Below are 16,614 nucleotides of genomic sequence, written 5' to 3'. Positions count from 1 at the left end.
AGATTCTCCGGCCTCGACCTCTGCTGAACAGTCTTAGGGGTCCTACTGTTTTTATGGCCTGGGGTGGCTGGGGGGTGTGTTACTGAATGCCTGTGTCACCTGTCTGATGCACTGCTATTGACAATTTCTCATTGTCTACCTTTTCAATTGATTCTCATTTTTATAATTGAGGACCGATGCTGATATTTGTTGTTCGCTTGCTTTTTGATGTCTCTCCACACTATAGACCTGCTAATGCTGTGTTGAACCTACCTTGAGGGGTTGTCCTGCCTCCTTGAGGGGCCTTGTTTCTGCATAATGGGACCGCTGGGTGGAGCCTGGGGTGGTGGGTGGGGGGGCAGGGGTTTGGGTGACCTGTTGTCACTTGTTTCCTTTTATGTGTTTGCCCTGTGGGGCATTGTGCTGTGTTTGTGTGTTGTATTTCATTGAAAAACTTTAATAAACAGAAATGTGAAAAAAAAAAAACACTGAAAAGTATGGACTATTCAGTTTATATAGAATGTGAGCAAAAACTCTTCTCCAGTCTGTCCCAATAAGACCCAGTTATTCCCCAACCAGGTGCCATCATCTCATGCATCAAGAAAGTTGAAGGCAGGCTGTTGATATATAAAATACACCTCTGCCTGTCAAGTATCACTTAACTCCTCAGCAGCCAGAGACATTAGTTAAAGACGGAAATGAGGGCTTTGCTTTTGACATATAAGCACATTTTAGTCAGTTTAGGACACATGTTTAAGTGAAAGGAGGAGTGCATTTGAAATAGCTGATGGAGCAGATGGTGAAGGTGTGGCTATGTATAACATGGGGCTTACTGTATATAATGGAGAGATCAATTAAGGAAGGCCACCCAGATGATGACCTGATTGGTAGTGGGCATGTGCTATGAGAAGCAGAATACTGTGAAACCTGGATGAGAGTGTGTGACTTAACCCTTGAAGGATCCATTTTTATAAACGTGGCATCATCACATTTGGGACTGTCATGTTGTAAAACACCATCCAAGTCGGGCTATGGATAACCTAGCCTATTATTTTTGGATAAAGAGACTATCATCATATGTCATTGAGAATAGCAGCTTAGCTCCCAACTGTCCCTGATTTCGAGGGACTATCCCTGATTTGGGACAAAGTCCCTTTGTCCCTCTTTCCTCCTCCTTTGTCCCTCATTTTGGTCTATTCTATATAGTAGTATATAAAATACACTTTTTATCTTTCAAAAAGTGTGCTAAACCCTTCACCCAATTTCTAAATTTCTGTATTGGTAAATTTCAAAAGCCAGTAAAAAAAAAAAATTGTTGTGGTAAAAAAAAAGAAAAAAAAGCGCTTGTGGATTTAACTCAGGGGTCTTCAAACTATGGCCCTCCAGTTGTACAATTACCATCATGCCTAGTCATGTCTGTGAATGTCAGAGTTTTACAATGCCTCATGGGATTTGTAGTTCTTCAACTGCTGGAGGGCCGTAGTTTGAGGATCCCTGGTAAACATTTTTTTGTATAATTCACCTTTAAGGGTGTGTGGCAGGGGGTGTGTTCTATGCCTATATACTTTTGCTAATAGATGTTCCTCGTTTCTATCACATAGTAGGGAGGTATATATCAGTAAGGTCTTATTCACAGCAGAAGCAGCTCTATGCAGTATGCTGTGGTTTGCAAAACTGTTAAAAATCTTTTTTTGCTGGTGGGGTCCTTTTTTTTTTTACCAGAACAAGGTATTGCTGCATCTTTTTTTTTTTATTATTATTAAAACTGCACTTTTTGGTGTTTTGACCTACAGTTTGATGCCTAAGCCAACTGAAAGGAAATTTTCAAAATGGGATTGCAGCAATCTGAAAATGCATAAACGTGTGTTTAATGTAATACTTTCAGTTATGCCTATTGTGAATATGTGCCAATGTGTATGCATGCCATGCTATTGTCTTTCAATAAGGCCTCATGCACACTGGAGCTGTCAGACACCCAGTTTACACCCATTTTACAGGCATTTGACTAAAGCCTCATACACACGCGTCGAAATTCGGCTGGGAATTTTCGTCCGACGACCAATCCGCCGATTTTTGGCTTGTTAGTATGATGCTTCCAACAACCGACTCCGACTTTTTGGCCGAAAAAAATCTGGTGTGCAGGCTATAAAATTTTTGTCCTCCGTCAAAACACGTCCGATTTTCGTGCAGTCAGTACATATTTTGACAGGGAAAAATCTTATGAGCAAGACTAGGCATGCTCAGAGAAGAAAGAACACAAAGAAAGCAAACCAACACATGACATCACTTCTGAAGTAGAATTTTGTCGTGCAGGAAAATTCGTGTGCAGTCTAGAGCACATTCCAACCAACAGACACCACTCTGGACAAAAGACGGACGACCGGTCGGCGGAAATTCGTTGTGTGTGTACTAGGCTTTAGTGCTTAGACCTCCCCACCTGAGTCTGCTCAGAGGAAGAATTGACTGGCAAAGATGGATTTTTGGTAGCTCACTTTAGTTTGCTTTAGTTATAGGCTGGTGCTTGCATGGCTCCCCTCTCCTTTCTCAATAAGCATCATAAAGAATTATCATTTAGTGGATGGTTTCTGATGCATGGCAGATCCCTGTCTAGTGTCTGTAGGTCCCAAAGCTTATTATTTGTGTAACCCAATGATGAAAAGGCATGAAATGATTTGTTTTCGAAAAAAAAAATTTACTGTAAAATTAGCAGTTTTGCCATCTGAAACATTTTACCAAAGTGGAAACTCTTAATTATGCTCTTGAAGCTGCTTAGGTTAAAGCAGAATTTCACCAAAAAAGGGAAGTCCTGCTTTTTCGCCTCCTCCCTCCTCTACCGCTTTTGGACACAAATTATTTTTTTGGGGGGGAGGGTATTCCATAGTAAACACACCAGGACTGGGGATCCTAAGACTGACGAAGAACTGGCCAGATGAGGACAGAGCTGGATCCCTGGGAAGGTAAGTGTCCTTTCAGTCAGCAGTTACAGTATTTGTAGCTGCTGACTTCTAATTGTTTGGGGGGAGACTGAAGATTCTCTTGAAATATGTTTTCCATTTGAAAAATGTTTTCCATTGTTTGGAGGATTTTTTTTATGTTGGGGCGGAGGTTTAGAGTTGATAATTTTATTTTATTTAGTGTTTTTTGTATTTGTGTTTTTTTATATACTTTACAATTATTTACCTTATTTATTTCACTTTTTTCTGTAAAAAAAAAGAGGGCCTGGATAGTTCAAAGAGGTGTCTATAAACCCCATTTCACCCTTAAAGTGTTGCTAAACCCACAATAGTAAAATCAGTCTGTATATGCAGTAAAGCATGCTTGTTATACTCATTGTGGAACCTAAGGGGTTAATTCTCTGCATTGTGAAAAAGGCTGTTTGATCCTGTCTTCACTTATCCTTCCCTTCTTCTACAGTCCCCAATACATCTCATGATAGAACAGAGGCTAGGGGACAAGCTGCATATGCTCAGTTTGGTTTGTATTGCTAGAGAGTTTTATTTGTCTTGGGAGGGTGCATGTGATCAGCACAGCGCCAATCAGCACTGTCCAGACAGAGGGTCAGGGGTCCTGCATCCTCATAGGACAGTCAGGAGAATGAAAACTACTCCTACAAGCTTTAATCAGACACTGAAAGAAGTCACATGACTACTATATACTGCTGATGAGAAAAGGTATTTAGCAGTTTATATTTACTAAAGTAATTGCATTTCCATGTTCTGTGTACTGTGGGAGACCAGATATACTGAATTCTGGGTCCTGGGTTTAGTAACACTTTAAAACTTATCCAAATTTCACCTTTCCCATTGACTTTAGTTCAATTAGCCAAAATAGGGAAACTTTGCTGAAATCTGATAAACACAGAATGTTCATGGAAGTGAAAACTCTCAATTTCGCTTATACCTTGTAATGAGTATTGCACAGTGTGCCTACCTAAGGTACTGGACAAGCGTCTTCTTTAGTGCGCTAGAACTGTTCTTTTGTAACTTTTTCTGTTCTGCTTTTTACTTTATTCTTGCCATATGGAATGCTAGCTTATAAATGTGCTATAAATAAATTAAATAACACTATAAAATTCAAAAGTCCTCTCCAGTTGTATTATTTTATGTACAGTTATTTAGATGGTGGAGTCTCACAAATTTGTCACATACTTAGGTCTGCTCAATCATGCATGTGGTGTCACTTTGCATTTTATTGCAAACAGCTCCCTCTGGTGTTCATATGTCCCATTTGTGATGTATGAAATTGCCAGTATTTATTACAGTAACAAGCAATACACAGGTGATAAGATAACTAGGAAAATGCAGGAGCAACCAATTGGAATAGATTGTATATTGATGGTTCTTAACACTACTTTATTAAACCTTTTTAGAATATTTTGTGTTCATAACTGGAATTTCGTTATAGCTGATTGCTGCAGTCTCAGTTGTCACTTGCCATTGTCAGGTTTGTATTTGTTAAATACCTCTCGCTGCCTGTTACTAACACTGTGCTACAATGCCACACCATCTTATTCAACTACAGACCAGTACAAGATTGGTTTCTTTTCTTTAGCTCCTCACACTATTTTATTAAATACACTATATTGTCAAAAGTACTGGGACACCTGCTTTTACATGCACATGAACTTTAATGGCATCCCAGTCTTTAGTCTGTAGGGTTCAGTCAGACGCGTTACGGGTGGCATTTCCCAATATCATACTGCCTCCATAGTGCAAACTGATGAGTATGAAGAGGCAGAGCATCTCCTCTGGGGAACGTCCCTTGCATGATTGTGGTGTGCACAATGACATCAGACATTAGCACACTCCATCTCACGCAGGAAAGGCTGGATCTTCTAGTGCGGTGGCCCCCGGCAGACACAGGAGTGACAGAAGGACTGAGGACCGACAGTGGGTATATGGTGGACCGGTCCAGTGGTGAGTTATGGAAGAAGATAGCAGGATATATAATATTTTCTAAATGTTATATTTATATATAAAATCATGGATGTGGGGGTTGTTTGGTGGGTGTGATTCTTTTGGGGGGGGGGGCAACATTTTCAAATGGGATTGTACCCAGACAGCACAATGTCTTGGGCCAGCCCTGGGTGCTAGTGTATATAGTTGTCAGTGTAGGAAAATTTGGCCTGGCTGAGAGTCAGTTCTGAGTTAAATCTGGATCAGGACTTAGTGACTCAGGGAGGCTGGATAACTGAGCAAGCAGCACCTATTAAACTCCCCCTGCTCTCTGGAACCTTGGAAAAACTTCCAGAAGTAGAGGGTGGAGTCTAGGTGGAGCTACTTGGAGTATTCGTGAGGGCCCCAGCCAATCCCCAGAAAAATGGGCTGGCAGGGGGCAGACCACCGAAAAAGTACTATTGGGTCCTGCCTGCAGGGGCAGTCGGGTAGAAGATAAAGAAAGAGTGCTGAGAAGGCTGTCGTTGGCCCTTGAGGGTTCCCCCTAGTCAGTTGACCTCTGGCCTGGGGTTTAGGTGCTGAGGGACCCTCTACAACAGTCTGAGAAGAAGTAGCCAGGAGGGCTAGTGAAAGGGGAAGCTGCAGCCAGGCGGGCTGGCAGCACCCAAAGAGGTGGTGCTGGTATCAGTAGCCACAGGTATGTTAGCTGGAGACTGAAATTTGCTACACAGCAAAGGGGCCGAGGGATCCCTGTCTGTAAAGAGCTTTTGCTTTTAAATCTGACTGAGATCTGTGACAGATTAACTATCAGTGAGCCAGATGAAGTTCTGCAGGCAAGTGTGCTAGAGGGAGTGAGGAGTGTATATAGACTGAAAAGTTGTCCCTGAAATTAATTGGCGTTAAGTGGGAATCCCATATTACCCCTATACCCATACAAATTCAATACCCCAGGGCCAATACTGGGCAGGTGCACAGAGTGCACCATGCCCAGGTGCCACGAGCTGAGGCAGAGACGGGCCCCAAATCTCAAGCGGCACTCACTTACATTCAGCGCTGCCTCCCTGGGCCTGGCTTAACGTCACAATACATTCATGATGCGCTCCGCCAGGCCCCTTACTTTAGGGCAAACAGTCCGCGAAAAGGATCCGCTCTGTTTGCCCTTTACCCTCCCACAGTGCCAGCAGCAAAGAGAGCCACCCAGGCCCCAGCAACCAATACCAGGCCTGAAGCGCCATGCCCCAGAAGCCAAACCCCAGCAGCCAGACCCCAGGACCAACAGCCTAGCCCCAGAAGCCTAGTACCCATTATTTAAGGTAAGTGAAGTCCTCTATGGCTGGGCTTGGGCAGCAAAGGGCTGATAATTAATATAATATTGTTTATTTGTACTACTGTTCAGTGACACTCTAATGTAGTGTAGCACCCTCCAAGGTATATGCTAGGTAAATTATAGTGGGGCCTTGCCTGCTAGGGCCATATTGTTCAGCTAGGCTGACATGTGCTCCCAGGTGTGCCTGTTGTGCAGGGGAGTCTCCCCACCGTATCCCAATGAGGGATCTCATTGGGCAGTGGAGGAAACCTGGCCAATAGCACACCAGGGCTTGTATCCATCCTAGAAAGGCAGATTCTGATGCACAGCATTCTGGGAGGGGTTATAAGTCAGTGGGGCGCGCATGTCAGATTGTCTTTGGTGGGAATCAGAGGCTGTCTCTCCTCCTGTCAGGAAGAATCGGGTGTCCCAGACGGCTTGCCTGAGTGGACACAGGGCTGAGCTGAGCTGCAGAGAAGGATCCAGGTGTGCTGAGGACCAGCGGAGTGTTGGGGTCGAGTTTCAGGAAAGCATTCTAAGTCGTGAGTACTGTAAACTGCCCCTGGGGGTCTGCCTAGCAGAGGGGACCACTCTGGAGAAGGTCAGAGGGATCCAGGAGCTAGCTAGCCGGGACAGAAATATAGTAAAGGGAGTGCCAGAGATTACCCTGAAGAGTAAAGGGGGTGCCAGCGGTTGGGCCCTGAAATGTAAAGTGTTAATTGTTGCAGCATCATTGTTAGTGGCTACCTCAGTCAAAGAAGTCTACAGGGAGCAGTGCACAGGACTTTTGAGCTGCGAGGAAGCATCAGAAGTCAAGTTTCAGTTCACAGACAGCAAGTCAGGTTTACAAGCGCCAGTAAGCGTTGGTCGGCATTCAGCCGGCGCCAAGACAGCGCTAGGCGGCATTTTTCTCAAGTGTCCCAATTTTGTACCTAGTTGAGCCAGAGGAGTATCCCACTTATTCCCTTCTCCCATCCAAGTTCCTACAATAAAACTAAAAACCAAAGATACTGGACTGTTCATTGTCTCCGATCTCACACTTGGGCAACAAGCTTAAAGCGGAGTTCCACCCTGGGAAATATTTTTTTAATAAAAATACCCCCGGGACAGTCAGGGCTAGTGCATTCCACAATGGCTAGCCTCTGACCTGTCCCAGGTTGCACTTACCTTTTAGAAGAAATACTTAACTTGAAAATGTCTTGTCCAGCGCTGCCATCTAAGGTGTGGGCAGCTTGAAGCCAGCGCTATCCTCTTCTGTGTCCTCTTCCATCTTCTTCGGTCCCACGATGCACTGCACCGGCCCCGCCGTCACTTCCGGTGCCTCAGCGTCTTCATCCCTGCACAGCTTCTGGGCATGCCCAGAAGCTGTTTAGCAGGGTATGATGGAGCCTGCACCGGAACTGATGTTGGGGCCGGTGAAGGCGCATTGATTCCTGGGAGCGATGACGTTCAGCTCCCAGGAATCAATGCAAGCCAGGAAGTGACGAATCGCCGTGGCCGCCGAGGGGAGGAAGAGGAAGTAAGGTAAGTATATTTTCTTCTAAACCAGGTAAGTAAAAAAAAAAAAAATTGTGATAATCCATTTGTTTTTCAGGTGACCCGGAGTGAGAAGATGGAGGTAAGTATAATTTTAGGGTGGAACTCCGCTTTAAATGTGCTGTTGGTGGTAACGGTAACCATGGCAGACCCACATCAGGCCCAATGCCTGGAAATATTGCTACAATAGTCTCTCATGGGGCCGGTGGGGACTCTTTCTATTAGAGACTCTCCAATGGTCACAGACAGGGCCTCTGTTAGATAGATTCCCCCCTCCAGGTCCAAGTTATTGTCAAAGCATTCAGATTACAAAAAGTGGTGGGGCTTATAGATAGAGAGCTAGAGTCGTTGCCATAGAAACATTTGTAAAGGGGAGGGGTTAGTAAAATGACCACCCCCATGTGGGTGGTGCCAGAAAGATTTCTGCACCCAGGCGTCTGTGACCCTAGGATCGGCCCTGCAATACCCTCAATAAAACAAAAAAGAAAGCACTGGACTGTTTTCTGACTCTGAAGTGACTGTGAAAATTCTGTGTGCCTGGCTGTGCAGGGTGGGGGATCCCAGTTCCACTGCGGCTCCTTAAGGGGTGCGCTACACTTATTTTGGTTTTCTTCTCTAGGACAGCAAATTAAGAAAAAGTTCCCTAAGGAGACACAGCAAAAAAAAAAAAAAAAAAAAACTAGCTGTAGTTTTAATCATTCCAAACTCTTTGTGAAACTCCAAGTAACATGTTCTGAAGTTACTTTGATGTTACTAGTAAACAAGCAGAACTTTGCTACTATTGTAGGTTGATAAAAAAAGAATGCGGACAATGGCCTGCAACTTCAAAGGAAAATAAAAATCACAGAAGTGTAAAATGTTAGGAAATGTTCTGTGAACTTGGCAAGGCACAAACTATTTTTAACCTAAAAATAGAAATATTCACATATATAAAATGTCAAAGTCATTTAACTAAAATGTCCAAGGCTTCAAAGGGAGAACCACGCCATTCAATTTAAACTGTAGGCAAACAGCTTAAAACAAAGATAAAGTAAATATAAGGCAGCTGTTTTAGCTGTCAAAGAATTATCATTTCTTTTATGCATTCCTGAGATTACCACGAAGCATAGTCAGGTAGATAACACCACTTTCCCTAACAGTTATAAGAATACAATAGTGTCATCCCTCCACCCCTCAGCCAGTTGATTGGACAGTAAAAGAGCAGTAGCAGACTGACAAGGTCAATCCTTTGCTTATTTTGTTCTCTCTTGCTTTCAGCATGCTCCTTGTCAGCATGTTTGAATGCAGTACCCTGGATTGGCTCTCAGGTCAGTCTGCACCATTTTTGCAGGGGAGGAGGAGGAGGGGTCTGGTCGCTGGCGGGAGCAGAGGGAGGAGGATTCTTTTGGGTTCCAGGCCGCAGTGCACAAAGTCACTTGACAACACATCAATGTGCGGTGCGTTGCCTGTCCGCCTGGGGGCACCAGATATAGGATCCGCCCTAAGTGCCAATTGTTCTAGGTACGCCCCTGAGTAACAATGTATATTTTTAGCCCTGATTACTGTAGTAATGTCACTGATCCCCCCAAAAGTGTCAAAAATGTCAGTTAGGGGTCCGATCTGTCCGCGACAATGTCGCAGTCCCGCTAAAAATCGCACATCGCCACCATTACTAGTAAAAATAAATAAATAAAGAAAAATGATATAAATCTTTCCCTTAGTTTGTAGACGCGATAACTTTTGCACAAACCAATCAAAATACGCTTATTGTGATTTTTTTTATACCAAAAATATGTGGCAGAAAAATTATTATTTTTTTTTTTGGGGGGGGGGGGGGATGCTATATAGAAGAAAGTGGAAAAAATATTTTCTTTTTTTTTCAGAATTGTCACTCTGGGGAAAAAAGAACATAAATTTAATTTAGGTACAGCGTCACAGGACCGCGCAATTGTCCGTTAAAGTAACACACAACGAATTGTAAAAAATGGCATGGTCATTAGGGGGGGCAAATCCTTCCGGTCTCAATCTTGTTAAACCACCCTCATCAGAGTGTCTGGTATACATTTGTATACAAGCCTAACCAATCAAAAGCTGGGATGGTCATGCTGACCACCTGCCCACCCCGTGCCCCATCACTCCTACATCCTTTATTGCCGGTTCACAAATATGCAATGCAGGAACCCTACGAATACACTGTGGGTTCCCGCATCGCACTCGACTCACAGGCAGTTCACACTGCCATATGCGAATCGCTGGGGGTGTCAATAGAAAGTTAATGACACCCCCAGAGCAGTTTGCATATTGCAGTGCGAACTATCAGTTCGGACATGAATTGGATCGTATAAGTGTGAACACCCATGTGATCTGATTCTGGTGAAGACCAAAAAAAGGGTCCTGCGTGACTTTGGTTTGAATTCGCAATCAACAGACATCGCAATCGCATGTGATTTGCACAGCAGTGCAGTGTGAATCACATGCGATGTCTGATATCGCATATCTGTGAACCGGTGTCCATGCTCACATTTCCAAACAATCTGGCTTCCAAGCAGTCATGTCAGTGTAAGAGACTGTTCCACTTTTTTTGGCCTTCAGTCAGCTCTGGCCATTCCTCCAATCTATCCCACTTTTGATTTTCCATCAATCTGCCCTTAAATTACACTATATTACCAAAATGTATGGATTGCCTGCACTACCAAACTCGTTCATCCATGTCTTTATGGACCTTGCTTTGTGCACTGGTGCGCAGTCATGTTGGAACAGGAAGGAGCCATCCCCAAACTGTTCCCACAAAGTTGGGAGCATGAAATTGTCCAAAATGTCTTGGTATGCTAATGCCTTAAGAGTTCTTTTCACTGGACCTAAGGGGCCAAGTCTGAAAAACAGCCCCACATCATAATTTGCAATGTACAGACATCGCATGGGATTTGCATACCAAATAATTTGGACCAGTGCACAAAGAAAGGTCCTTAAAGGCATGGATGAGCAAATATGGGGTGGAAGAACTTGACTGGCCTGCACACAGTCCTGATCTCAACCCGACAAAACACCATTGGGATGAATTAGAGTGGAGAATGTGAGCCAGGCCTTCTCGTCCAACATCAGTGCATGATCTCACAATTGTGCTTCTGGAAGAATGGTCATACATTCCCATAGACATACTCCTAAACCTTGTGGACAGACTTCCCAGAAGAGTTGAACCTGGTATAGCTGCAAAGGGTGGGCCAACTCAATATTGAACCCTACAGACTAATAACTGGCATGCAATTAAAGTTCATGAGCGTGTAAAGGTAGGCGTCCTAATACTTGTTTCCTTTTTGTACAGCTTCTGCTGAATCACTCCTGTAGGAACTAATGCTGGCCAAAATCGTTCGAAAATCTGTCATTTTCGTCCATTTACTGGGCACAAATAGAAAATAGTTTTCAACTTTTCAGAGCCGAAAAATCGAAGGAACAGTTTTGAGAATCTGCCGGCCGAATGATAAACGAACGATAAATTGAAAGGTTAATGTGTTTGCACTAGGTATATGTGACAAACTGAATTAATTTATGTCCTTTGAACGATTTATCTTTTGAAATCCGGTCCTTACATGATGGCACGATCGTCTGCTCTCACGGCTGAGTTTTCGTTTTTCGAAAATGAGTTTGTCCAATATTTCGGCTAGTGTATGGCCAGCATTAGTCTCTTCTTAGCTCAGCAACAGTCCATTACAAGCTAGGAACTCTTAGTCCCTTGGTAAGTAGCACATGTGGAGTCAACAGCATCTCCCACTACCTTCCGCTTCCCATTAGACACTTATCCCAGTTCTGCTGCTTGCAGGAATGCTAGCCCACCTGGCTGCTTTCTCTTCCCAGTCCTCCTGACTAACCTACACATGAAAACTCATTAGGGCAAGGTTGGAAAAAGACTTGACACACTGCTGTCTTCAAGAGAAACTTGCTATAGCTTTCAGTCTCTCCTCTTGCCTTCCCCTGCACTGTGCTGCTCCACTCACTGTCTCTCCTTGCTCCTGCCTGCTCTCCAGTTAGAGTCCCTCCAACTGCCTCCTGTGGTGGGATCCTTCCAGGCCAGCTCCCCGAGCTCCATCCTGAGGTAAAACCCTTTCCCAGCAGGGGTCCCTCAAGGGCCACCTACAGACTCCCCCTAGGACTGCTTCTTCATCTTCCACTGACTCCCTTACTGGCATAGCTTATTGCTATTTAGGGCCCGTTCTTGGTCCCCTGCAAGGCCCACAAGGCTTCCCGGGGATAAGCTAAGGGCCCAAAAATATTCAAAGCAACCCCTCCTAGCCTCTGCCCACTATCTTCCAGAATATTCTTCAACATTTTAGAAACAGGAGCAAGCACCAGAGAGCTGAGGAGGAGTCATCCAGTCCTGACCACTAATAGCCCTGACTATGATTTAATGCCTCAGGTTTTTCCCTGGGCCAGAAAAATTTGCCTGTACTACTGCTAGAAGTACAGTAGAGAATGCTACACAAAGTACGCTGTTCTTCTGAACAATGTCTGGAACAACCATTTTACTCAGATTTTACTCAGAGAAATGCACTATACCAAACATGTACAACATGTGCTGCCTTTGTTCTTAAATAAGGGACACCTGTTTGACAGCTGTTTTTTCACAGACTGAGTGACCTCATTAATTGAACTCCACACTGCTATTATTTTGAACATGCTCCTTTCAAATAATGATTAAATTACATACAGTATAATCAGCACCATGCATGTCATGACTGTTGGATCTGTTGGGTTTCTATTACTCTACTACACCTACTAGTAAATTATTTTCCATATAGAAATATAATTTATACCAAAAACAGTGATTGATCTGGTTATTGATATTGGACTGCTTTTATTGTGAACACAACTGTATACGTCTCGTGTGGTCAGTTTGAAATAGCAAAGCAGGGGGGGGGCCGGCAGGATCACCATGTATTTTTCACAGGAAGGGAAGCAATACAAAGAGAAAAAGATACTCTTTAACACAAGTACATGGTACAACAGACACATATCAGGAATATAAAATGTTGGGGTAGCAAACACTTTAAGTGGACTCCGACTGTTAGACCAGTCTGTTCTACAGTCATCCCTGAACTATCCAGCAGCCTGTTCTTCAGTTGATTCCAGGTTTCCATTAACCTTTTCTGGGGTTTTTCCAGGTCTTCCCAACAGCTTGCTCTGAAGTGGATGCCAGACTTTTCCACCAGTCTCTTCGATGGAAATCTCTTGCCCCCTTACCTGCAATCTATTTCTGACATTCCACCAGCCTGTTCAACAGTTGACTTCAGCCTTTCCACCAGCAAGGGTCTATCAGTGTCAACTCTGGGAGGCCGAGACCAACACACGTTGTGGCAAAAAGTTGGTGTGGTCAAACTTTACATTGGGAGGGGCTTAAGAGGCATGGTTAAACAAAATTCGGGTTTTGGATATGTGCTGGGGGGTACTTTGGGATGAGAGAGGACTTGTGCTAGAAGATGGGGTGGTATCTCCCATCCAAAAGTGCCGCAGTACATATCCTCTTACCCTCAACCCAAAAATCACTCCTTCACGTGTACACACTTCTTTACCTGTCCCCCTCAACCCCCCTTCTGGGTCACTGTGTGTCCCTCCCCTTTAGCTCTCCATTCATAGTAAATTCACTGCAGTAGTCCTCAAATCAGCCCTGCTCACGCAGTGGTGTCCCTCCTTCCTGGCTCCTTCTCCTGTCTGTGTACAAGGTCCGAGCCAAGGAGGACGAGACATCTGCTCTGCAGTGTTTACAGGCAGCTGGACTGTCTGGTAGGGAAGCCAACTGCCACAGAGGAGCCAATAGCAGCATGTGGAACCCCGGACACTGATGCGAGGCAGATGTGCCCAGGCCAGTGCACCCCTGCAAAACCAGTGTGGCCTTTTTACAGGGCATCAGCACCCTGCCCCCTGGCCCAGTCCGCCCCTGGTGTCACCCCTCTGGTGGGTGTCACCTCGGTGTGATCCATACCCCCATAATGATGCCACTGTTTGCCACATTTGTCCACTTCCAATCCTGCGGTTAATTCTAACCATTTCACCAGCCTGTCCTGCGATGGATTTCAGCCTTTCTACCAGCCTGTTCAGCAGTGGACTTTAGCCATTCCACCAAATTAGGCCATTCATCAGACCATGACCCTTATAAGTGTAACTTTATGATAAACATCAATACAACCCATCAGACCATCGGGTCAGTTGATAGCAGTATTTGCTCTGCTCTATAAATAACGTTTTATACACAGCTTGTCTTCTCACAATATCATTGGCTGGTTTTAATGACTAAGCAGGTGGCATGGGATTAAATTAAATTCACCTATTTTTATAGCCTCATGCATAAAAACAAAATTTGGGTCATGGTCAACCTGTTTTTTCAGTGACCACATATAGTAGGCAATCTCCCAGCATCTTTTCAAGTCAGCCCTCTATGTTGTATTAGTTTTGAATTTTCTGTATACCATCTTCTCCTGGAAATATATTTTTTATAGTCGTTGGATATCTTTTCATATTTTGTAGGAATTCCAGTTCTATTTCTGGACCATAAAATACGATTTATTCAGTTCTGTTTTCTGATTCTACAAGTCTTTGTTTGTTTAATAGCTCTTCAGAACGTTCAGCCATAATTCTAATATTTTCTCTGCTTCGTTCCCAACCAAGTTTCCATTTTTATCTCTACACAGCCTCATCCTCATCTGAAAGCCTTTCTTTACTCCACTAACTTTGAAGAGATTTCTAAGTTCTTTCTTATCAAACGCGTCTTCTATTCTCCAGGGCATTTCCCTCTCTTTTTGCCAATTCCTTGCTTCTGCATATTTTATTTACAATTCTTTTTTCAATAAATCCATCTATGTTTGCTCTTGTTTTCCTCTAACATTATAGGCTCATCATTTTTCTTTCTTTCATTGTCTTTCTAAACTCCTCATCAAACCAATTTTTCTTCAAGTTTCACAGCCAAGACTTTCCTGGAGAGTTTATTATTACTTTTTATTCCTTTTTCCATCTTACCTCAATTTATTTTTCATTATCTACATTTTCTGTTTGCACTTTACACAGTCTTAATACTTTCGTCCTGATAGCTCTGCTTTACACTTCAATCCATATTTAGCTTATTAATGACAGATCTTTACTTTCTCTCATGTCCTTATCTTCATAAATTATTTTTTTTGTCTGCATTTAACCGGTTGCCGACTGCGCACATTATATTTACTGCGGCAGTCGGCCCCGGCCAGGCAGAGTGACGTAGGTCTACGTCGCTCGCCTGTCACTCCTTCTAGAGCCAATAGCGGGCGGGCGCGCTCCCGCTGAGGCGCGCGCCCGCCTCGGCTCGTTCACGGAGGAGTGCGGGAGTGTGACTGGCGGACCCGATGTCCGCCGGTCTCACTACGATCGCCGGTACAGCGGGAGAAAGACAGAGCGGCTTATGTAAACAAGCCGCCTGTCAGTTCTCCCTGTGTAAAAGTGAAGATCAGACAGTTCTACTATGTAGAACTGTTGATCTTTGTTTTTACACTAGTAGACCTGTCCCTGCACAGTTAGAATCACGCCCCTAGGACACACTTAACCCCTCCCTGTCCAATACTGTTAACCCCTTCCCTGCCAGTGTCATTTTTGCAGTAACAGTGCATATATATAGCACTGATTACTGCAGTAATGTCACTGGTACCCCCAAAAGTGTCAAAAATGTCAGTCAAGGGTCCGATCTGTCCGCCGCAATGTCGCAGTACCGCAAAAAAAATCGCAGATCGCCGCCATTACTCGTTAAAAAAAAAACACCAAAAATGACAAAAATCTTTCCCTTTGTTAGTAAACGCGATAACTTTTGCGCAAACCAATCAAAATACGCTTTTTGCGATTTTTTTTACCAAACATAGGTAGCGTAAAACAAATTGGCTGAAAATTTTAAAAAATTTTGATTTTTACATTTTTTTTTGGGGGAATTTCATATAAAAAAAAGTGAAAAATATTGTTGTTTTTGCAAAAATTATGCTCTTTTTTTGTTTATAGCGCGTGATCAAAAAATCGCACAGGTGATCAAATACCACCAAAAGAAAGCTCTGTTTGTGGGAAAAAAAGGACGTGAAATTCGTTTAGGTACAGCGTCGCACGACCGCGCAATTGTCCGTTAAAGTCATGCAGTAAAAAATCGCAAAAAAACCCCTGGTCTTTTAGCAGGAAAATCCTCCGGTGGTAAAGTGGTTAATAAGTGCCATAAAATGGTTTGGATCACAATCTGCTCAACACCCATTTCAGACAGTGATGATTTCTGTCCTGTGGATCAGTGGTGTATTTAGGTTTTGTGCTGCCCTAGCCCTGACTAAACTTGTGCACCCCCTAATTTAAATATGACCCACCCTGTCCTGTATAGGCCACACCCCTTCCTGTTTATGATCTGCCCTGTCATCTGTAAACCACAGACCACAACCACAGACTATCATTGCCCATTAGTGCAGCCTCATCAGTTCCCATAAGTTCAGCCTCATCAGTGCAGCCTCATTACTGCCCATCAGTTCAGCCTCAAAAGTGCAGGCTTATCAGTGCAGCCTCATTACTTCCCATCAGTGCGGCCTCATCAGTGGCCATCAGTAAAGCCCCATCAGTGGCAACCGGTGCAGCCTATCAGTGCATCATATCAGTGACCATCAGCGCAGCCTCATCAGTGCAGCCTATTAGTGCCCATCAGTTCAGCCTCATCAGTGCAGGCTTATCAGTGCAGCCTCATTACTGCCCATCAGTGCGGCCTCATCAGTGGCCATCAGTAAAGCCCCATCAGTGGCAACCGGTGCAGCCTATCAGTGCATCATATCAGTGACCATCAGCGCAGCCTCATCAGTGCAGCCTATTAGTGCCCATCAGTGCAACATATCAGTGCCCATCAGGACAGCATATCAGTGCAGCCCTATGAGTGAAGCTTATCAGTGC

The sequence above is a fragment of the Pelophylax lessonae genome (genome assembly GCF_965119305.1).
Source record: "Pelophylax lessonae genome assembly, chromosome: 1".
NCBI lineage: Eukaryota > Metazoa > Chordata > Amphibia > Anura > Ranidae > Pelophylax > Pelophylax lessonae.
The sequence above is the reverse complement of the archived record's forward strand: the minus strand, read 5'-3'. Positions refer to the sequence as shown.